Here is a 25,247-nt window from a genome sequence, read left to right as displayed (position 1 = left end):
CCATCCCCTCCGCCTGGGATGACTCCTGGTGGCTTGCCACACTGGGAACTGCACCAACACCCACCCTTCCACGCACGCAACCTGGGGTTCATCCTGGACTCATCGCTATCAATGACCCAGCAAGTCAATGCCGTCTCTTCCTCCTGCTTCAACAACCTCTGCATGCTTCGGAAGATCTGCAGATGGGTTCCCATGGAACCAGAAGGACGGTCACCCAAGCCCTCGTAAGTAGCAGACTGGACGTCGGCAACGCCCTCTATGCAGGAACCACGGCCAAGCTCCAGAAAAGACTGCAACGCATTCAGAACCCCTTCGCCCGCCTCATCCCGGGCATGCCCCGCCACAGCCACATCACAGCCCGCCTTAGAGACCTGTACTGACTCCCCGTCAACAAGAGAATCACGTTCAAGCTCTTCACACTAGGTCATAAAGCATTGCACAACGCCGGACCAGAATACCTCAACAGACGACTCACGCATACAGAACGCCTAGGCACACCTCATCTTGGAAAACGCCCACCACTGCCACATCACAGCCCACCTGAGAGACCTACACCGGCTCTCCGTCAACAAGAGAATCACATTCAAACTCCTCACCCACGCTCACAAGGCACTGCACAACGTTAGAACAGAATACCTCAAACCTCCTTTTACACCCCGACCCGACAGCTTCGCTCTGCCGACCTTGCCCTCTACACCGTCCCACACATCCACAGAATGACCGCCGGTGGTAGATCGTTCTCCCACCTCGCCGCCAAGACGTAGAACACCCTTCCTATCCACCTGCGACAGACACAGGACCTGATAACCTTCAGGAGACACATCAAGACCTGGCTGTTCGAGCAGTAGCAGCATCCCCCTCCCTCAGCGCTTTGAGATCCTCACAGGTGAGTAGTGCGCTTTACAAATGCTATAATTGATTGATTGATTGATTGACCGGTATGCATAGTAACATTCGCCTACACTAACAAACTTATGAATCTAGGTCTGTTATTCCCCTGCCTTGCAAGGCATGTCATATATCATGAATTTCATTATGGTGCGTTCAACATCTTCACCACTGAAGCTGATGCTGATGCAGTGGGCTCCTTGTAGAGCTTCAGAACTATCATCAAGATGGGCTTGCTGCAGGAAATGACTAGATGTGGAGAAAATATGCAAACTTATTTTATGGCTCAGGGAAAAAGAATGACAGGCTAAGATTATATAATATTTACTGTTGAAGACCTGCAAGTAAATATTTTCTAGGCATCCCTTTCAACATCAAGAATCAAGATGAAGCAGAAATCAAGAGTCTCCTGGGACAAGACGTAATAGAGTCAATCGATAGGTTCACCCCATGGGTTTCCCTTGTTTCAGCATATGCCAACCAATTCAAGCCATACCTCGCGAGAGGCACCTTGTTTCCTAAATTCACTACATGATTCAGCAGCTTAATGACACATTGCTTTTCTCCAAACCTGACCTCGATGAGAATTAAGGTCAGTTGTAGCGAGAAATATCATCTTGCTACATTACCAAATTTGTCATCCAAATGAGCCGTTTATGGTACAAGTGCCTATGGTGTATGTTCTATTTCAGATGTTTTCCAAGATGAAATACAGAAAAAAATCTGTGGCATTCCACTAATGATGTTGTTGTGTTTGGGGAACAAAGGAGGAACATGATGATACTCTTCTTAAAGTCTGCTGTACCTTAGATGAGATCACTCTCACACTGCAAGAAGAGACATATCTACAATTTATCTCCATTTTTACCACATACCACGTTAATGCAGTTAAAGCATTATGGGCCTGATTACAACTTTGGAAGAGGGGGTTAATCTGTCCCAAATGTGACGGATATACAACCCGCTATATTACGAGCCCATTATATCCTATGGAACTCATAATACAGTGGGTGGGATATCCATCACATTTGGGACAGATTAACCCCCTCCGCCAAAGTCGTAATCAGGCCCTATATGTGTATTTTGTGCTCAAATGATCATTAATACACTTGCTAGTTTTAACTGACTGGCAAGAGACTACTTTAGCTGTTGGAAGGTAATTGATTCATATTAAGCAAATTTGCTTAAAGTGGGCTTTCAGTGAGCCCCTTGCTCATGATCAGATGGCTTTGATATGTTTCTCTGTTAGAAGTTAGTTTTTTTTGACTGAGGTGTGAGCCCTGGTCAAGGAGCTGCCACAGTCCCTTGCAGGGAGGACAACAAAAAGTCACTAAATTAACCTGTGCTTAACACAGGGTAGCTTGGTACAAAAAGCAACCAGGCTTAACTTAGAGGCAATATGTAAAGTATTTATGCAGCACACAAACAGTAACAAAGTGAAAACAGACCACAAGAAAAGTCCCAAACCAAGTTATATATATAATACATTATTTGACACCAAAATGACAAAAATCCAATCAGTAGAACCAGAGTTATGATTTTTTAAACTTTTTAGTAAAAACGAACACCTGAAATAGCAAAGCACCAACCGCGGACATCTAGTTGCGTGAGACTGGGTCAAAGATGAAAAATATGGCTGACTATGATGGAGCATGGTTCAGATACAAGAAGTGGATTGGGCCCGGTCTGCCCTTACCATTGGACTTCCTGGGAAAAATGTTCTGAGAAGGTAAAGTTCAGTGGAATAAGGCTGCAATAGGTGTCAGATGAGGAAGTGCCATTTCCAGATAGGCTTAGGTCAAAGATGTCTAGGTTCAGACTTAGAGCCTGATTTAGGTATTGGCAGATAAGCTACTCCAGCACAATGATATGGATATCCTGTGTGCAAAAATCTAAATCCCATAGGATATAATGGAACTTAGATTTTGGCGGATGGGATATCCGTCACCATTATGACAGAGTAACTAGTCCCCCAATATCTAAATCCGGCCCATATTCTCTGAAATGGAAGTCAAACATCTCCATGAGATGAGGCAGAAGGCTGTAGCCAAAGACAGTTTCATGAAGTCAGATACCCTTTTGGCGAAGACCGCTGAAACGGATTTGCTGCAGCAGAGAAGAATGTAGCAGGAGAAGCTGCAAAGTCAATCCGACCGGCGATGCAGCTCGGGTGGCTAGGCAAACAGGTTGGTTTCAGTCTCCTCCTTATTCTCAGAGCAGTTTTCAAAGTCCTCATGTTTGCATTTTGGCTATCTCTGCACCTTTAGCACCACTTTCAAGGGTCCAGGGCGGGGGGGCACCACTCGGAGGGTCAGGACTAACTCAGGCTGTGACCAGGTGCAGGTACAAGATGGAGGAAGATTTTTGTATCCATGTGGCTCTGTACAGGAAGCCAGAAAACTAGCACTTATGAGTCACTCTTGAGGTTCTTTGACAGTTGAAGGTCTATGCCTTGTCCCCCTGCAGAATGTAACAGGGAAGCAGGACAATCCGGGAAGCAATCCAGATAGGTCAGTAGTCTTGTAGAGCAACAGTCCAGCAGAGTGGCAGTCATTCCAGTAGCACAGCAGTCCTTCTTTCTGGCAGAGTATCCACAGATCCAGAACTATACTGACCTAGCCTGAGTTAGTCCTGACAGCTCGTTCTGACCCAGCTGTGTACTCAACCAGTCTGAGTGAGTCCTGACCCTCTAAGTGCTGTTGCTCCAGTCTTGGACCCTTGAAGTGGTGTTAAGGGTGCCCAGACAGCCAAAGAGTTGGTGTTGGAGGTCTCATTTTTATACCCTGGTGCTTCGGTCCTGGAATGTGGGAGAAGCTTCTAGGCAGTGACTTCGAAGTGCACTGAATTTGCTTCCTCCCCTGCCCTGTCTCCAAGCTGGCTGAAGTGGCAATGCAGGTTGATGTGAAGGGTTGCTAAGCCATTTGTGTGAAGGCAGAGCCCAGGCTACTCAATTGTAAGGATAGCTGTGCTCATCTGTACCCCTCCACCCCCTATCCTGATAACAGATGGCCCATTCAGACACACCTAATCTCTCTATTGTGTGAATGTCTGGGAAGAATTCACAAAGTCTAACTCTCAGCTACACCCAGTCATATGGCCTAAGGCAGGTTTAAGGCACAGAGGGCTAAGGGCAGGAAATTTCCAACGTTCCAAAAGTGGCATTTTCACTATTATGATTAAAAAACAGACTTTACCATTAAAAAGCGCTCTTCACCACAATTCCAAGACAGCAAACATGAAACAGCTACCCAATCCCAATTAGAAAATAAAGCTTTTTGAATATAATAGGGAATCCGCAATATCATGCTATGGGAGGGGTATGCCTTACAGTAGTGAATAAGGAATTTAGAATGTTTTCAATACCAGCACCTGTAAAACTTAAAAGTACATGTAAAACCTTGTAATTACAGAACACCCTGCCGCATGAGCTGCCAAGAGCCTACATATATATGTAATAAAAGGGAGTTTAGGCTTGGCAAGGGGATTTAAATGCCAAGTCTACATGGCAGTTTAAAACTGCCTTTGGGCTGCAATGGTAGGCCTGGGGAATGTTTTAAAGTGCTACTTAAGTGGGTGGCACAATAAATCCTGCAGGCCCAGTAGTAGAATTTAATTGGCATGCCCTGGATATATGCAATAGCACTGTACAGGGGACTTACAAGTAAATTAACTATGCCAATTGGGTATAGGCCAACATGACCATGGTAAAGGGGAGTGAGCACAAACACTTTTTCACTGGTTAGCAGTGAATCCTATGGCCAACAAACATTAGCCCAGCAAAATTGAAAGAGGTAATGCAAAAAGTATGGGGGAAGACTACTGTGAGCCTGACAGGTCTAACCTTGGTCCAGGGGGACCAAAATGGTTCTACCTTTTCATTAAATGTGCAGATTTAAAATTCATCCAGGAGTGTGATTCCTATCTTGCTGAATTTTAGTGCAAATATTGACCGGTGTGGCCCTGCAACCCATCCATTGGGACCAATGTTCCCTCTAATTTGTTTCCACTGTGTGCAGCAGTGTAAGGTCTCTGTGTGCTGTAGCAAAGGGTATGTGTGTCAAGAAGCTGACCATTTACGCAAGTGCAGTGTGCAACTACCAAGATCAGTGACATTTACCATGTCATACTTTTGTTTTACAATTAACGCAAAAAAGGAACATATTTACAAATACTGCTCCATGTAATAGGGCATTAAGGCACTTTTGTGATCTAGTGGCACACCCCAAGGATCTAACCTGTTAAGTAACACCCCAGTTAAAGAAAGAAGAGATCAGGAGATTGAACCACTGTGAAACTTTACTGAATACTCTTAGAGTGCTGCAGGGGGCAGTGTACATCAAACAGAGGAAGCAGTACAATTACATAACATTTACAGTTTGATGCACATACTACTGATGAATGCCATGATGGCCCTGCCAAGAGGCAGGGTGAGAAATGTTCATAACCAAGCCACACATGAATTGTACAGGAGCCACATAGTGTTTAGACAAGTCAGGTGCAGACACTAGATATGTGACATGTTTGCTTCTCTCGCTGGTCCTTGCCATTCTTCCAGTGCTGGTAAACTCGAACTAAGTCAACTTTCCCATTTGAGAGGTAGGCCTTTGTCCTCATCAGCATATTTAGGTGACTCTCCTCTAGTCTATTTCTTAATTTAGACTTGATTGAGTACAAGAGGCTGAATCCTCGTTCGCAGTCTGCACGTGAAGCCTGAAAAGTTGCACAGACATCAACAAGCTGAGATACAACACTATACTGTGCAGCATTCCACAGAGTGAAATTCACCATGTCATGAAAGGTCCTAAACAATCCACCACATATTTATAATCTCTGTATTGCTGAACAACATCAGCAGGTGTCACAATCACCCAAGACCAAGACTTTCTTATACTTTTCAAAAAGTCTTTGTGCATTCTCAGTCCCAAAATCAAACTGTGATTGTGTTGCTACTGCATGGAAATCAAAACTTGACCATTCCTTTAGTTCATCTTCTGGGAACCTTCCTTCCATGTCCTCACAAAGAAGTTTAATGAAAGATAACATTGGCTCACAATTATACTCTTGGTCTTCTCTGTACAAAGATATCAGATCTCTTACTGTTTTGCTCCAAAAGACAGTGTCGTCCAAGTACTGTTCCTTTATTTGGCCAATTTTTGCACTTGCATACTGTACAGCTTTAAAAGTGGTCAAAGAGCTTTTCTGAAACAACTTGCACAAAGATGCAAGTTCACCCAGAATGTCATTCAGTGCTGCAAAGGAAATATGGTAGTTTGAGTCAGATAGCTTTTTGTAGCTATATTTAGCAATTGGGACATTCTCCTCAACTCTTTCATGATCAAAGTATTTGAGAACACCTCATAATTATGTAAGAGTGCACCAATAGCAAAATGCCTTGAAAGCCACCACACTACATTGAGTGGCCGAAAGGAGACCGCTTCACGTTCAGTGATCAAAGCAATTTTGTCCAGTTTAGACTTCCTTACAGGTGAGGGGGAGAACACAATGTAGACAGTCCTCATTAATGTTTCCATTTCCCTGGTCATCTGCATTTTTTTCCGGGCATCATCAACTCCCAAATCTTCTCTGTGCACAACACAGTGCGGCTCAACTAAATGGGGAATGGATTGTTTGAGGCAGGTAGCAACACCATTGTTCTTTACCAGCATCACAGATGCACCATCTGATGTAAACATGAACATTTTCATAAGGTCCAGTTTATTGGCAGTGTAGATGTCTTGTACAGCTATAGTGATAGCCTCCGCAGTGCATGTACATAGAGTTACAATCCCTCCAAACACTGTTTTGTACTCTGTTGATGTTACAGATCGGAACTTAAAGTAGAGGATGAACATTTTTGTAACTGAAATATCTGTGCTCTCATCAATTTTCAATGTGTGATACAGAGCACTGCGAAGTTCTGCCATGAAGTCAGAAAGTATCACGCTGTTGATGGCCTCCAAAAACTCAAAGGTATAGTTCTTGCTCCTCCAGCTGTCTGATATCTTCACATACAATGCGACGTGGTCATGGATGTCCTGAACAGATAACATTTAAGTGTTCATGTTGACTGCTGCAAACACATTGTTGATGAGAATCTTTCTTTCCTCAGGCAGGGATCTTTGCTGTTCAACCACTTCTAGTCTGTTTGCTCTGTCACTGGCGGTTTCCATCAGCATGGTGCATACTCCAAAACCCAGCATGGCAGCAGTACTTTTATTTCTTAGGGTTACCAAAGCAGATTCATGAACTTTACTACATAAATGGCATTTCAAGTAGTCCATCTTCCATCTGTCACTCCATTTCTGCTCAGTAGAAAAGTCCCCTGTGATTTTTGCTTCTGCACACACTTTGCAAATCCAGCCTACTTTTGGATTGTATAGAAATAGCTCTCCCAGTTGTACACAAACCTTGCTCCGTGACTTCTGTGTCTCAATCTCCACAATGTCTTTCAGCCATTCTTCTTTGAACACAAGACAGCATTTCTTCCTTTGTGGTGAAGCACTGCTCTCTGCAGAAGTCACAGCTTTGCGCTTGAACATTTTGGTGGCAATCAGTCTGAGCTTACTATTCCGTAAAGCCTGCAAAAAAAGAGGAACACTATTTAAAGTGAGGAACAGTATTTAAAGTTGGTTCTTATGCTATTGATTGCAATCTACCAGTTTGAGCTATCTATTGGAAAATGTGGAAAGTAATTACCTGGGCATTTCTCTTTGTTCTCACACCTGCCTGTAGATGTAACACTGTCTAAGATGTCTTCAATAGAAGAAAAAAAAGGTTACAGCACATGCTTATGTTCCAATGGTTCAGATGTACTACAATGAAAAACTACTAAATAATTACCTGGTCTTTCTGCTTGTAGTCATGTTTGCCTTTCCTAACCTTATGATTAGCACTGTCTAAAATACCTGCAAAAGAAAGAAAAAGAGGGTTGACAAATGTTCTTATATTATAATGTACAAGATGCATCACAGGTGAAATCTACCAAATAATTACCTTGTCTTTCTGCTTCTACTCATGTGCTTTTTGTAATCTATGAGTAGTCCTGTCGGAGATATCTGCAACAGAAGAAAAGGTGAATAAAGTAGGTTGTCATATTCCACTGTACTAGGCGCACCACAATGAAAATCTGCAAAATTATTACCTTGTCTTTCTGCTTCTACTCACGTGTGCCTGTTCACATTTATGTGTAGCAGGGTCGAAGATGCCTGTAAAAGAAGAAAAAATTATTAAAGCACCTGATCGTTTCAATGTCTCAGATGCAGCATAAGGAAAACCTAGCAAAAAATGACCTGCTCTTTTGGCTGCTCCGGTCTTCCCGTCCTCATCTATGAACAGTACTGTCTGAGATGCCTGCAACAAAAGAAAAGATGGTTAACAGTTGGTTACAGCATGTTGTCATATTATAATGTGCCAGGTGACCTAGATTGGGGACCCACCCAATAATTACCTGATCCTTATGCTTCTACGCATGACGGCCCATTCAAATCTATAACTTGCTTGGTCCAACAAACGTGTAATAGAAGCAAAGGTGTGGATCATGAACATGATTTATCTAAAGACCCTTAATCCCACCTGGAACGTCGACAGAATTACCTGGTCTTCCTCTGTACTCACGTTAGCATAGGTTATAGGAGTTACAAAAACATTATGCATGACAGTTCCAGAGCAATTGAATAGTTACCTCTGGTTTCAGTTAAGAGGAACTCTGGTTCCATATTATCATCCGTTTAGAAACCTACATCATGCGTTAGACCTTCGATGATGCAGCTTTTACAGGTCTCAAGTTATCTGCTCGCCCACTCGCTATGACTAATCGGATTTTATAAGGGTGAGCCATTTTTAGGCCTACTGACCTGTTCTGGCAAGCTGACAAAAAATGAGCAATGAAGGTGCCTTTCAATCTTGTTTTTGTCTTGTCACATTTGCTGTGGGTTCAAAGACAGAAGTCCAGTGCCAGCTTATGTCTTCTTACAATTTGCTGCTAATTTTAGCCTGGAGATTAATGGTTACTTTTCTGCTCTGACTGCAAAGTTAGAGGATTTAGTAAAGTGTGCTGTCTGACAATCGTGCTCAATCTAAAACACAGCAGAAAGTTAGAAAAGACACACAATGGCTAGGGGGCTGTGAGGATGGGCAAATGGTAGAAAATTTGCCCTTGCAATGGGAGTTTAAGTTGAAGGTGAAGGTTACATTGATGTGGTTACACTTCTATCAGTGTTGTCTATTCTACTGACAGGCCAAATCAATGCATCAGAATATTTCACAGTACATGTTGAAGTTATGCACTCTTAGCAAGGCATACACTTAAGAATAGGGAAGGCAGTATATAAGCATGAGCAATATTAGTGTTCATTGAGTACCTAGAGTACACAAGAAGGTACATATGGACGAAATCAAATTGTGGGGGTGTCCCTGGGGCTTGGGGTGGGCACCTTTGGGCTCTTTCCATGGTCTCTGACCATGGAAATAGGCCCACAGGTCCTCTAACGCCTGTCTTGACCCAGGCATCAAATAATGGCGCTTAGGTTAGCATCATTATTTAAGGCCGCCTGCCTCCTGTGCGTGATTTTTGCAAGGGAGGATAAATATGGTGCAAGGTGCTTTGCGTGATTTTTTGCCAGGGAATGCCTACCCTGCATCTCATTGATGCAAGGTAGTTTTCCGCAAGCAAAAAATGACGCTAGCTCTAAAACTTTGCATAAATATGGAGTTAAGTTTGCAACAAATTGGCGTAAAAAAAGCCTAGGGACACTTAGGGCTTACCTTAGGGGTGACGTGTAGAAAAGGGGAAGTTTAAGGCTTGGCAAATACTTTTAACTGCCAAGTCAAAGTGGCAGTGAAACTGAACACACAGACCTTGCAGTGGCAGGCCTTAGATGTGGTTAAGGAGCTACTTATGTGGGTGGCACAATCAGCTCTGCAGGTCCCCTAGTAGCATTTAATTTACAGGCCCTGAGCACATGTAGTGCACTTTACTAGGGACCTATAGGTAAATCAAATATGCCAATTAGGAATGAACCAGGACATGTAAAACATAAAAGTGCATGCCCAAAGTTTTAAATACCCTGCACCATGACTTTTGACCTGTATAGGGACCACACTAGGGGTGACATATTCATTGAAAAAGAAGTTTTAGGCCTGGCAAAATGTTTATTTGCCAGGTCGAATTGGCGGTTTTAAAACTGCACACATAGGCTGCAATGGAAGGCACAGGGCATGATTTAAGGCTACTCAGGTGGGTGACACAGAGTGCTGAAGGCCCACTAATAGCGTTTAATTTACAGGCTCTTGGTACATGTAGTACCACTTTACTCTAGCCTATAGTTACATTAAATGTGCCAATTGGGTGTAAGCCAAATGTTATCATTTTTAAGGGGGAGAGCACAAACATTTTAGCATTAGTTAGCAGTGGTAATGTGTGCAGAGGCCTAAAGCCAGCAAAAACAAAGTCAGCAAACTCGAAGTCAGAAAACACAGGAGGAAGGAAGGCAAAAGGTTGGAGGAAAACAAAGTAAAGGATGTGAGGTCCAACAGTAGCCACCCAAAGTTCCAAGCCAAACATACACAGCAAGGAGATGATGGAGACTTGCATTCCTGACCTAAGTGTTGAAAAAAAACCTAGTACACTGAGCGCTGTGGCAAACCCGAGTTGAAAAGCTGAGGTTGGAATTAGACAGAAGATAGATGAATCAGTAAGCATAGCCATCATTTAGGGTTTGACAGTCATTTAGGGGTTGCCCAGGATCGCAGCTGTGATCCCTGGCTTGCCCATTGCGATCCCTGGCAGTGCATGTGACTCCTGGCCTCAGAGGTGGCAAAGTCAGTGTCAGACACACAAGGCATAGCTCGTCCTTTTTGACATTGGTTGGGGCTCTACTTTCCTTGTTTTCTGTCAATTCTTTATAATACTAAAAGTGAGAAATATTGTATTATTTACTATTACTGTGATAAAGAATGGATAACAATTAACTGGAATTTGACCCTCCCTGGCTATTGAGGTAAGTACAAAAAAATATTTAAAATGCATGTTGTGTGGATGCTTGCAGTTAGAGTGTGTTTAAATGAGAGCGACTATGTGATGTCACTTTTGCTACCCTTGACATTTTGGTGAATTGACGTTCATGTCAGCAAGACCATAGAAATGAGCACTGTGACCAAACTGGTGAGAGGAACCCAAGCTGGATTTCAGGACCAGACTGGCCTCAGGAGTGGTTAGCCCCAGAAGTGGCACACATGTCACACTACACAGGAGAGACAGGGCAGAATACCCTAAGTCTTTGATTTGACCTAAATGATTTTTGGTAACATCTCTGGTTGATGTCCATAAAGAAGGTAGGCTCAAAGAGAGAGTTTGCATTAAAGCAGACACCCCAGACACAATCAGGTAGAGATATGAACCTACATCCTTACAGTTTCAGAGCTGTCATGTGTTTTCCCAGCATCACACGATTTTATCATCAAAGCTTTATCATTGTATTTCTTTTCAGTATATTTCCACACTTAATTCTATTTTGTATATCGTTCTCGAACCTTCGATTAGTTTATGGCAACCAATGCAATGAAAAGCCTATCTTTTTTAATCTGTTATTTTAAAAAAACATAATTTTCGAGGTGATTCTGTAATTCTCAGCATTATTAGCTTGGTGCTATAATTAAACACCCTATTTCCACCCACAGCATAGCTTGTTATCTAGTTGCCCAGGTGGACTCATCCCAAAAACTGTGAGTCATTAGACCCAGCATTATAGACATATGTCGCAAAATTGTGATCTTTAGGGTGCAGCTCATTTCTGCCTGCATTATCGTGAAAGATAAGAGTTATTAAAGGCTAGTGTTTCAAACACTAGGAGCTATTGGGAAACCTGCTGCATACTCTGCCTTTTGTAGCTTCCGTTTTTAATATAGTCTGGTGTTTGTGACTGTATAGCAAATAAGTGTCCAGTGAGTGTCAGTGACTTGCCTCATTTTATGACTGTCAAGAGTCTATTCAGTGCTCACACATTTAACTGCAGCAGCCATTATAAAGCAAAAAATAGGACCTCATCTGAAATAAATAACTTTTTTTTTTAAAACAGACGAAAGAGAAAAAAGCTGTAAGTGACAAATTCATATCATTCTGTACTGGTATTCTTTCACTGCTGCAGCAGCTTGCATCGATGGAACACAATTAGGGTGGCAGCGGAAAGCAACCAGCTAAACAAGCCTGAAATGAAAATACTGAAATTAACTTGAAGCATTTAAATGAGCACAGCTTTGGGGAGGAAGGCACAGAAACCAGACTCCGTGGCTGTGTGTAAAAGGCCGCTTTATTGGAACAGGTGCACTTACAAATAATTCCCCTCGGCCTTTGCCTTACAAAACTAAAGCCTCACTAGACATCAATTTTACCTAAGCACCGTCCTCCCCCCTCCCCTACCCCCACCTCTCCCCTCCCTGTCAAATTCTCCTGCCACCCCTCTCGAGTCTTGTGTATCTACCTCTGAAACCTGGCCGTTCCTTATCATCCCAAGCCTGTCAATCCTCCCTCCTGCCCGTCGCGACCTGCTGCTGTACCCCCCCCTTACTATCCCAACTTGCCCATCACTTCTGCCCATCCGCATGTGTTTAGTTGGCTGCAAACTGTAATCACGGCCAAACGCACCTGTTCCCAGCGACAACCACAATACACAAACCCCCGAGATGCACACCTGCTCCAATCCAGCGCTCCCACAACAATAGCCATACGCACAAAAACATCCCCACCGTAAGAACCCATGGAAAAGACAATAACGACATCTGGGGAGGGAGGGAGGGAAACATCTCCTGCTCCGCTAAAACTGGACCGGCCACCGTGTCACCTGGGACAAAATGGTGGTCGGTCACAAAATGGAGCCCCCATATAAATCCCCCAGCCCAAGAAGCCCAAAAAAGCCGAATCCACAGCCCACAGATCCCCGGGCTGTACCACCCTCCCCAAAGACCCCGGAGGGGAGACCTCATTCTTTGGCTGGTCCCCCCTGGGACCCCATTCTCTAGCTCGTCACCGTCCACTTGGTCCAATTTATTGATCTCTGCACGTGCTACTCCGGTATGTTGGCTGGCTGCACCATCTGATTTTCCAAACTTTTGGCAAACATTTCAGCAGATGTAGGTTCCGTGTAGGACAAGAGACCGACTGCTTCTATCAATCGGCTCAGCACGCCAAAAAAGATACAATTGCAGCAGCTGCGTGTTTAAGTGGAGAGCTTTGGGCACCAGCACTTTTTTATTTAAAGATGGAGCAGTGCAGAAAACACAGTCGCTGCGGAGGAGATGACTGCTGTGCCTCCGAGGCCCTCTAATCATACGTTCCCAATTTCATTTGGTGCCCTCCTTGTGCAGTGATTTCTCCTCAGGTGGCTGCACTGCCATTTCTGGTCCTGCTCTGCCGCGAAAGAGTGACCGTGTTTTTGCGCTTTCTATTTTTAAAACGGAGCGCTGACGTACGGTTTTACTCTCTTGTGTGATGCAGGCAGTGACGCGACGTGGCAGAAAAGTGCACGCTTGGCAAAGAGGCCTGCACAGTGGGGGAAGGAAGGGTGCACTTGCGCCTGCATGCGCACCTTACAGGGAACACTGATTGGGACCAAGAGGTGTATGCATGTAAACATACACACACACACACACACACAGAGTTAGGACCTAATTTCCATAGGAAAAGCGTTTTTTGACTTGGCTATATCTTTGGTGCAGTATGATGAATCTTCATGAATTTTTTTTAAAAAGTGTTAGGTTGGTCTTGTGGTGCATGGAAAGCTTTGGGGTGATCTGTCAGTGGGGGGAGTAAAAGGTGGGGGGTTAAAAAAGTGTGTTTCCCATATTAATTCCCATAGACATTTTAGACATGACTGCACCCGGAACCACTGGCTGGAATTGGACAACATTTGGCAGAAATGTAGTTCTTGGTCCAGAAAGTGCCCTTTTTGTTATTTAGTGTAAATCCGTTCAGTAGTTTTTGAGATATTTTACGAAAACCAAATTTGTATACCCGGGCAGAGCCTAAGGACAGATCTCATGGTGAGATCTGAATGGCTGCCAGCACTCCAACCAGAAAGTACTGGCAACCATCTTGGGACCAATATCCATGATACCACCCCATTGAAATGCATTGAAGTGAATGACAGGTTTGAGGGTCACAAAAAGGAGAACATAAAAAGTGTGAAAACAGATTTTAGTTACAATATAAATCATTTGTTGATGGTACCAGAATAATTTTAGGAATTGTGGTGTGTTCTAAGGTGATTTTACCCTGTGAAAAAATCCTTCTTCTGGGACTTTAAGACTAATTTTTGAGAGGAAATGGTTTTCTCATGATTTTACCAAAGAGGTGAAGGGATGTGCTTAAGAAGCTAAAAGGAGAGAATATTTTCCGTAAATTCACACTACCTTTCTCAGCCATATGAGAATGAAGTCTTACATTCTCAGTAAATTGTGTACTTCCGACAGGAGCAGCATGTCAGTTGATTCTATAGCAGGACCGGAGGCGAGGATTATGCAGATCTTTCTTCACTTTTTATTATACAGCAAGTTCAAAGTACAGTAATAAAAAACATTAAAACTACAAGTCCCATGAATGCGTTGTCATGGCAACCATAAACCAATGAACAGCTATAGTATCGTCAGTATAAATGCCTCCAAGTAACGTCATCCTCCCTCTTGCTTCACTGCTCGCGGTGACAGATAAGTGCCTTTCTGCCTCTCGCTAGTTTTCAAACTGGTCTAGGCGTGTATTTGCGCGTGTCAAGCGGAGCATTTGTCTTTACCTTTCAGGTTTTTATTGTTGTAGCAACGCTGTTGCCACGCGCGCGGTAGGCTCTAGAGGCTCTAGAGGACGCGCGTCACGATTCTGGCACTCGCGTTAGCAACGCGCACGTTTTTCAACGCTCGGTGTTGCGTTTCTTAACGCGTTAGGGCTGTTTTACTGCCCTGTGCCGTACCCCCTCCTGTGACACCATTTTTTGGTTGACTTTCTCAGTTGGTGATTGTTTTTTGGCAAACTATTTGGTAGAAGACGGGAGTAGGAGGGGGTTACCCCACAAGGTTTTGGGGCGCAAATTTGGTATTTTCTCCTGTCTTATTCCTCATGAGCGCTATGCAGCCTGCCCAGGATCAGGATTCTTTTCCCCTCACGTCCCCTGAGGCCCCTTCCCTCCGCGCCCTTCCCTCTGGCGTGGAGGTGGTTTTGTCGCAGGCTATTGAGCAGGCTCTCGCTCCTTTTAAGGAGAGCATGGCGCAACTGGCCGCACAGGTATCTAGGGGACCTGGAGTGACGGGGGTGACGGGGGTTGCCCATGGGGCTTCCCCCAGGAAACCACGCAAGCGTGATGAGGGGCACCTCGGGGAAACTGAGGTTTTTCCTTCCCTCTCCGATATGAGTGCGCACACGCAACTGCGTTTACCCTCCCGGGAGGGTTCTACGCCCGGGGTTACTGGTGACAAGGGTCACCCCAAATCGGATCTCCTTCTGGGATCTTCATTGGGCATGGTTGGCGACTCTGAGGGGGATTCTTCCTCGTGGAGGAGGTGGAAACGGGTCGTCCTTGGCGCCCGGGAGCCTCTCTTCCGGATGCCCAGGATCCGGGGGAGTCGGATTCCGACATGTTTGAGCCGGAGGGAATATACCATACCCGCTCATCTGAATGGCACCCGGATCCTAAGGTGGCCGAGTACGTGGCGGGTAAACTTCACCAACCGTTGGATAAGGACGTGCGGGCGCGGCTCAGAGCCGAATGCCCCCGCCCCACTCTCCCAGATAGAGTGGCCGCCACCCCGGAGTTGAACCCGAAACTTTGTACTTTCTTCGGGAAGTATGTTAAGGACCCAAAAAAGGGGATCGATAGATCTTGGCGAGTGTGCCAGGATAAGCTCCTGGACGTCGTTGGACCTCTCACGCAAATTATCCAATTGGCCGAGCGGGCCAAATTGTCAGGTACACCGCTTCAGACTGAAGTCATTGCGGGTTGGGCCCAGAGGGCTTTATGCCTTCTAGGGAATGCCAACTGCGCTATTTCAGCGGAGAGGTGCCGTTCCCTGCTAATAAAAATTGATCCCAAGCTGGAGGAATTGTCAGCTTCGGAAGCAGGGGCGGTGGCGCAGGGGAATCTGTTTGGTGACCCCTTCGTCAAGGAACTTGGGAAGTTTGTGCCCACTTTTTCAGCCCTGGATAAGGCCCAATCTCCATAAAGAAGATTTTTCCTGGGAAGGTTTTTGGAGGGGCCGGACGAGGAAGGGGTCACTCTTCCGGCCGCCAATTCCAGCAAGGCCCTGGTACTTCCCGACAGTTCGGCTGGCAAGACGGTCGCCAGGGAACTTTCTTCCCCAACAGGGGGAAAGGACAAAGAAGAGCAGGTAGAGGAGCCCGTGGTGCAGCCAATGCCCCTGGAGGACCCTCTGGTAAGGATTACCCCTTCTTTCCCTCAATATCTGGGAGGGCGACTCCGCTGGTTCAGACACAACTGGGAACTCCTCACTTCGGACGCATGGGTCTTGCAAACAGTGTCAGGTTTCCACATAGAGTTCTGGGGGACCCCAGTTCAGGAATCGATTCCCAAGCCTATGATTTTTTCGGACGCGGACTTCCGCCTCATGGATACAGAGGTGCAGGAGTTACTGCGCAAAGACGCTATTTGCCCCACGTCGCTTCATCCAAGAGGTTTTGTCAGCAACCTTTTCCTTGTTGAGAAGGACAAAGGTTTTCGCCCGGTAATCAATTTGCGGGCCTTCAACGATTGGGTGGTTTATCGCCACTTCAAGATGGAGGGGATTCACCTCCTGTGGGACATTTTACTCCAAGGGGACTAGATGGTCCGTCTAGACCTCAAAGACGCGTACCTCACGGTCCCCATTTTCCCTCCACATCGCAGGTTTCTGCAATTTCGGTGGCGACAGCAGGTGTTCGAGTTCACCTCTCTCCCCTTTGGCCTTTCATCAGCCCCTTGGTGCTTCACCAAGCTCCTCAAACCAGTGGTGGAATTCCTTCGTTCAAGGGGAATTCACCTCATTATTTACCTGGACGATCTCCTCTGATGATGGATCAGTCCAAAACCCTTCTTCTTTCCAATGTGAACACGACTAATGCGCTGTTGCAGGACCTGGGGTTTGTGATCAACTTCCAGAAGTCCGATCTGATCCCATCGCAATCGATGACTTTCTTGGGTTTCCTGATAGATTCCCAAGCGGCTTCCCTAAGTCTTCCGCCCCAGAAGATTGCGAAAATCAAGAAGGAGCTGAGGATCATGCTGAGACGGGACAAGATCTCGCTTCGCCAGTTAGCCAGAATGGTGGGCTTACTGTCCTCATCGTTTCAGGCTATTTTTCCAGGCCCTCTTCATTACAGGGCTCTCCAGTGCCTCAAAGCACATCACTTACGCCGGGGGCTGACTTACTCCGAACGGATCTCTCTCAATCCGGAAGCCAGGACGGAGTTGCTGTGGTGGTTGGACCACATGGAGGCCTGGAACAGGAGGGCCATATTCGGTTCTTCTCCCGATCTGATCATAGAGTCGGATGCCAGTCGGCACGGCTGGGGAGCCCGTTGCGGGGACCTTTCCTTCGGGGGTCATTGGACGGCCCAGGAACTCGACCTCCATATCAATTGTCTGGAACTCCTGGCGGGTTCGTTCGCGATCAGATCCATGACCTGGGACAGGGTCTCTTGTGTGGTGCTTCTTCGGATGGACAATATATCGGCGGTTCAGTATATCAACCGCCTGGAGGGCACCCGATCCAGAGCTTCAGCCGAATTGACAAAGGACTTTTGGCATTTCTGTCGGCGCACCAGATATCAGCCACAGCGGAATACCTACCAGGCATCCAGAACGCTACGGCGGACTGGAACTCCAGGTATCTGGCGGATTCCAGCGATTGGCAGCTGGATCCGGTGATTTTTTGGGCGATCATCGCCCATTGGGGTCCTTGCACGGTGGACCTGTTTGCCTCACGGTGGAATGCGCAGCTTCCCCGCTATTTCAGTTGGCGTCCCGACACGGGAGCGGAGGCGGTGGATGCATTTCAACAGACCTGGAACCCCTTTCCAGGATATGCCTTTCCCCCTTTCTTGATGATTCCGAGGGTTCTGTCTCTAGTGCGTCGTCAACAAGCCACGATTATCCTGGTGACTCCTCTGTGGCGCTCTCAGGCGTGGTTTCCAACCCTTTTAGAACTGTTGTGCGACTTTCCTCTTCGCCTCCCATCTCATCCCTCAATCCTTCGGGACTCCTCGGGCCAGTGCCATCCGCTAGTGCTCCAGGGTCACCTGCAATTGGTAACCTGGAGGATTTCCAGAGCCGCTGGCACGATTGCCGACTTTCGCAAGAGGCTCAAACCTTCATTTCTCAGGCCTGGGCTCCAGGGACTGGCAAAAGATACAAGTGAGCTTGGTCCAGATGGTCTTGCTGGTGTCTGGACAGACATACAGATCCCTTGGGGGCCCACGTTACAGATGTGCTGAATTTCCTGGCGGAATCAGCATCGTCAGGTTTGTCATATTGCATGGTAAATTATTTTCGTTCCGCTATTTCGGCTGGACACCCTCCTCTGGAGGGCTACCCAGTGGGGTCTCATCTGTGGGTGTGCAGGCCACTCAAGGGTGTTCGCCTGTCCCGCCCTCCCCAGCCCAGATACACTGAGTTATGGGATGTTAACCTGGTTTTGCGTTTACTATCCTCTTGGCAGGATAATACTTCCCTCTCGTGGAAAGAATTATTGGCTAAATTGGCAATGTTGTTGTGTCTCATATCTTGCAAAAGAGTCTCTGATGTTCGAGCTCTTGACGTGTCGTCCAGGGCTTTTTCTCCTGATGGGGTTACCTTCCTGATCACCTGTAGGACAAAATGTGATACTAGATCAGTGTCTTACCCGGCGTTTCCTTTTGCCTCAAAATTATGTGTGGTTCGCTGTCTGAAGGCGTACGAAGAAGTAACGGCTACCCTTCGTCCTCCTGGGGAGAACCAGCTATTGATTTCCTTGAAGAAAACGTTCAAGGCAATTTCTACGCCTACCATTGCCAGGTGGATCAGATGGATCCTATCCGAAGAAAGTGTGGACATTCAGGTTTTCGGCGCTCATTCGACTCGAGGTGCCATGGCCTCTAAAGCAGTCCAAGTAGGTGGTAGGCTAGAGGACATCATGAGAACAGCTGATTGATCCTCAGAGTCGGTTTTCAATAAATTTTATTTTAAACCGATCCAAGAGGCGGCCTCTTTAGTGGTAAATACGCTTTGAACTTGCATAATCCTCGCCTCCGGTCCTGCTATAGAATGTAAAATTTCCTAGCTAACGTGAAGGAAAGTTTCAATTCTATTAAGGACACGGAAGCGAGGATTATCCCACCCGTCACATGATAAGTTCCTTCACACCCGGAAAGGACAATTGGATCAAGTTCAAGGTGGTATACTTACTTTGGTTTGGAGCGCAGGCTCCGCTTCTAATGGTGTCTGTCTATGTGTGGGACATTGCTTAAGGGGATATGTGACTTGGGTATGCATACCAGGTTGTTGGTTTTCTTTTTGGCTTGGTTGCATTGTATACCTCATGCTTCTTATGGTTTTAGTTGTATTTATTACAATCACCTATCGGTGGCTGATGCTGTTTTACATTCTTTCTTAGGTTCTGAGTCAGCGGCTACTTGATGTGTGGTTCTAAAAATTCTGGACCCATGTAATCTGCTTTGCCACAGCAGTACGATTTTAGTATCAAAAGACCGATAATGACTAGTACACTAAGCATGAGCATTTTCGCTCAATTCCAGCAGCGTTTTCACCTCGAAATCGCCATTTTCGTCCTGCACTCGTGGCTCCCATTTTATACACGACAGCCATTTTAAAAGTTGCCCTCACATAGGCTTATAATACAGTCAGATTTGATTCCAAGGACACGTACACCTTGATTGACTTTTCTCTGACCTGGGCAAGCTGGAACCATTGCCTCAGGCCAAACCTGTTTGGTCAGTCCCTCTCCCAGTGGCCGAATCAGATAGCATCAAGGCACACCAGGCCATAAAACCCTTATTATCGCTCACACACCCTGCCTAACTTGCTCACACCTGCACCTGCTCTTTTCTTCTTCTTACTTTACGAGGGGGAGGTGCCCGTTTTTATTGGGGGTCCACACTTATCTGATGTGAAATTCTAGGCCTTGCCGGGTAATTTATTATGGGTTGGATGACATGAAATATGAGGTTTCATCATGACACTGTTTTTTCCTTTGTAGTGAAAACATGTGAATGACCAACCAAAATGTCAAGAATGTTTGCCTGAAGCTTAAAAAACTGTATATAAGGAAACCTGATTTTGCATTGACACACAGTCTCCTGAGAACATACAAGTCGTGCTGTTGTACTTCTAGGACGCCTGTCAATTGGTTGCAGCCAATAAATTCGATCTTTGACTTCACCTAGAAGACTCTGAGTTTCTGTAGTCTGAATCAGGAAAGTACCCGAGGTCTTTGGGTGTACCCTGGCACCGCTGGGTTACCGGATCAGTACCGGTTCTGAAAAACCCAGTACCTCAGTTGGCGCCCAACGTGGGGCGATACCAGCGGTACCGGTCCAAGCCTGAGGTTCGTGAGGAGCTTCGTGTGAAAATTCTGGAGGAAGGCCGCCACTTCATCGACCCCTGCATGTCGACGTGGTCCGAAAGTCTTTGCTGCGAGGTTCCCCGCTTCCAGACGGCTACGAAGGACTGCTGCCCTGGCTATCGCCCTGATTTGGACCCTTGATTTTTGGTAGAGCGAAACGATAAGACGAGTCTTCTGGTGACGTCATTGATATTTTCAGTTAAGTATAAGTGGAGCGTCTCCCAGTCCTTAGTTGGACACTTGGTTTGGTCCTTAGTTGGACACTTGGTTTGGTCCTTAAGTTGGACATTTGGTTTGGTATCCCTTCGGGATCACTTTGATTTGGAACTTGCAAGTACCAAAGCCGAAGGACTCGTGTATTCACGAGACTATCGTAAACGATAATCCTTTGAAGTTTGAAGCTAGACTAGTGAGCGAAGATGCCTGGTCTTAGCAGACTTGGAAATTTGTTTTGTCTTGGTTGTAAAAGGGACTCCCGGTTGGAGGACTCATGTCCGGTTCCTCCGATTGGAACTCCAACTTATGAACTATATGTGAAGCACGGAGTAGGCCCCATCACATATAATGAAGTATGGATCCGTTACACCAGAAAAGATGGTGTTTTAAAATGGCCCCAAAATGGTAGCTTTGACTCAGAAATCTTAGATAACCTCGAAGTTAGACTTTTTAAGAAGAAAGCCCGGCCGGCAATGTTTGATTCTTTCCGCTTATGGTGTAAAGAAGCCAAGCAAAAGGAAATTAAATTAGCTAAGAAAAATAAGAGAGAAAAAAGTATTTCGATTATGCAAGCTGCTATACAGTTTAAAGATAACGAAGCAGAACAGTTGAATGAGCAGTTGCATAGGCGACATAAAATGACAGTAGATAAATGCTATCCAGTTTTGTCGCCTCTTCAGCAAGATGCAGCAAAAGACTCTGAAAAAGATCCCCTAATGTCGCATTTGCTAAGTTCGCCACCACCCTATGCGCAGAATGCAACGGCACCTCCGCAACCTCTAGTTGCACAACCAGTGGTTGCATTGCCTCCTGCTCCTCCCCAGCACCCACCAGCTATTCTTCAGTTGGTTCCTATTCCTCCGGTGCAGCCTTCTCAAGGGCCACCGGCTTTGACATCTGCTCTGCCTTTACTTCCTACAACTTTGACTACTATAGCGACTACCACTCCTGGTATTGTTTCTGATACTGCTTCTGTCTCTGCCTTGTCTCATTCTGTTTTTCCTCCTGTTCATTTGTCAACCTCTCCCTCTATCCGTCAGAGAATGACAAACACTGTGACTAGTCTTTTATCCCCTCTCTTTGGGTCATTAGCTACGACCCCAGTTACAGAGCGTAAGCAATTGCGTAGCCAATTGCCTGATGGTATGGAGAAAGAGACACTGAATTATTTGGCGCATAAATGGGTTACTGAACCAGCGAGATATGAACTAGAGTCTGTTATGGATGTCTTCCATCAGTGAGAAGAACCGAAACAGAGATACGTTTTTGAGAAAATGTGTACTTTTCTTTCTGAGGATTTCGAGGAAAATGGTTTGGAGCCCAATCCGCCTAAGTTGTGTCGTGTACGGTTTGATTTTTCGACAGGTTTGATTGTGGGTTCAGATGTCGAGAAAGCAGTTGCGACGTTATTGTCGTTTAGGACTGAAGGTGTTTCCAGGTTATTGTTTAAATTTGATTCTTCTGCTAAAAAGAAAGGGAAACAGTACCCCATGAGAGAAGTTCCCCCACAGTGGAGGGAAGGGGACCCAAATGCTAATCCACCTGTCCTGCCTCACTTCCAGCGTGTATGGGTACACGTTCCATGGAAGCGAGCTGAAGTTTTAGCCCTTAAGCAGACATTGCCTGATCCCCGTAAGAACCCTACAGGGTATTACAAGGAATTGTCACAGACTGCGGGGTCTTGCATTATGAATTTAGCGGACATAGACATGTTGTTTGGGAATGTTGTTCCACAGCCTTTATGGGGAAAGATTCGCCATGCAGACCATGCTCAAGAATTAGGTGACACATGGGCTAATATTGCTGCTGTAGATGCCCGACAAATTGGTGGTGCTAAACCTGAGCCTTTAGTGACAGAACTTCCTGGTAGAATTATTGATTACATGAAAACTATAATGCCTGCGATGCGTGTAAACTGGGATAAATTGTCTGCATGTAAGCAAAAGAAAGAAGAAACGGTATCAGATTTCTTCACCAGGTTTGAAGAAACGTTTGTGGACCACAGTGGTCAAGATATGAGCACGGAAGGTGGTCAACGTTTGTTCGTCGATAAATTTGTGCATAATCTGCTTCCTGAGTTGTGTAAAAAGTTAAAAGATTCAGAAAGTTCTTGGGCAGTTTCCTCTTCAGCGCAGATATTGGCTACTGCACAGTACTACGAAAATAGAGATAAAGATGAGAGAGATAGAATAGAGAAGAAAACAAAAGATTTGAAAACGAAGGTTCTGTTACAACAAGCATACCCGCCACATGGTAGTCAGAATAGTGGTGTACAGAACAGCTATCAGCCCCAACCGTTTCAGAGAAACTCGCAAAGAGCCGAGTATGCTCAACCACGTATCCCAGTAGATCCCAATCAGTGTTCATATTGCAAGGAAGAGGGTCATTTCAAGTATAGTTGCCCTGCTTTGCTGCAGCGCGCAAATGGTACTTCCGGTTTAAGAGGTCGAGGTGTTCCACAAGCACCTAGAGGAAGAGGACGTGGATATGTTCCCCAGAACGCGCGCCCATTCCTCCCTCAAAACTCAATGAACAGATTTGATCAACAGGTTAATGCATCCGGTAGGACGGCTCAGTACTATACTGATGATTACTATACAGAGGGTGAGCATTTGGACAGTAATGATTGCTAGGACAGCCATAGACAAAGAGAGGGAGTTGTTTCAGTTCCAGTAGATCAGAGTGGGCCTTATGTTGAGGTGATTGCATCAGGTGTGTCAGAACCTTTTCTGTTGGATACTGGTGCTACCAAGAGTTCTATTATGCACTCAAAACTCCCTGGCACACCTTTGTCTGGCGAAACAAATGTATCAGTAGGTTTTTCCGGCGCCCCAGTTAGAAATCCGATTTCTAACCCTATATCTCTTTCTGTTGGACCTTATAAATTTGAAACACCCCTTATTTTGACGACAGGTTGTGGCGAGAACTTGTTAGGATTAGATTTGTTAAAAAGATTGTATGCGACATTGTATTGCTCTCCTTCTGGAGTGCAACTCACATTGGGTAAGAAAGTGGTTTCACCAATGTATTTGTCAAAGGACAGATTTCCACCAGAATTTTCGTCTCTTCCTAATACTCTTTGGGCTACTGGACCTAATGATGTAGGTCTTTTGGAAATTCAGCCATATGTGATAACATTAAAAGCCAATGTTAAAATGCCACGTATTCCCCAATTCAAGATCTCTAGTGAAGGGGAAAAAGCGTTGATGGCAATTATTCGTGACCTGATTGAGAAGGATGTAATTGAAGAGACAAGAGGCAACGTTTGCAATAGTCCTGTTTTGCCTGTCTTGAAGCACACTGACCCTACTCAGCCACCTGTTTATAGGTTTGTAATTGATCTTAGAGAGGTGAACAAAATAGTTGTGCCACAGTTTCCAGTCGTCCCCGATATCACTGCATTGTTGACAATGATTCCGGCTTCAGCCACTTGGTTCTCAGTAATAGACCTGAAGAATGCTTTCTTCAGCATCCCTATTGCAGAAGAGAGCAGGGACATTTTTGGCTTCAATTTGGGAGGACGAAGCTTCAGATTTAAGAGAGCTCCTCAAGGCTATTGTGAAAGTCCATCCATCTATAGTCAGGCTTTGAAAGCACAACTTGACACTCTTATGTTACCTGATGGCGCCACTCTCATTCAATATGTCGATGATTTGCTAGTTGCCGCAGATACTAAGGAGATCTGCAAAGAAGCAACATTGTCATTATTGCGTCATTTGTCTGATTTACACCACAAAGTGTCCCTTTCAAAGTTACAGTATTGTCAAAAAGAAGTGACCTATTTAGGTCATCTCTTTTCGAAGGAGGGAAGGCAACTGACCCCAGAGAGAATCAGGGCTGTTGCAGCAATAAGTGTGCCAAGAACACAAAGAGAAGTGCGTGCTTTCTTGGGTATTACATCATATTGCAGACAATGGATACCTAATTTTTCGTTAATAGCAAAACCCTTGGTGGCATTAACTTGTAAAGATATACCAAATCCCGTCCCATGGTCTGAAGATTGTCAGAAAAGTTTTGTCGAATTACGTGATGCATTATGTTCAGCTCCTGTGTTGGGTACCCCCAACTACAGCAAGCCTTTTACATTGTATGTCCATGAGAAAGAAGGTTGTGCGTTAGCAGTTTTGACACAACAGTTTGGAGACAGGGAGCGTCCATGCGCCTATTTCTCTTCAACCTTAGACCCAGTAGCTAAGGCACTACCGAGCTGCTTAAGAGCGGCAGCGGCAGCTGCTGTTTCTATCCGACAGTCTGCTGGTTTAGTGATGAATAACACATTAGTCGTAATGGTTCCACATGCAGTGGACACGTTGTTAAACAGAACCAAGACACAGCATTTAACTAGTGCTCGATTGTCAGGTTACGAGTTGACATTGTTAGCAAGCCATGTACATATAAAAAGATGCACTACACTTAACCCAGCTACGTTATTGCCAATTTTGATGGAGTTAGATACTTCTGAACAACATGATTGTCTCCGTAGAACAGAAGAGGAAACGAAAGGGAGAATAGACCTTCTGGACACTCCCATTGCAAAGAGTGATGGTACT

The sequence above is a fragment of the Pleurodeles waltl genome, chromosome 4_1 (genome assembly GCF_031143425.1).
Source record: "Pleurodeles waltl isolate 20211129_DDA chromosome 4_1, aPleWal1.hap1.20221129, whole genome shotgun sequence".
Lineage (NCBI taxonomy): Eukaryota > Metazoa > Chordata > Amphibia > Caudata > Salamandridae > Pleurodeles > Pleurodeles waltl.
Note: the sequence above shows the minus strand (reverse complement) of the source record.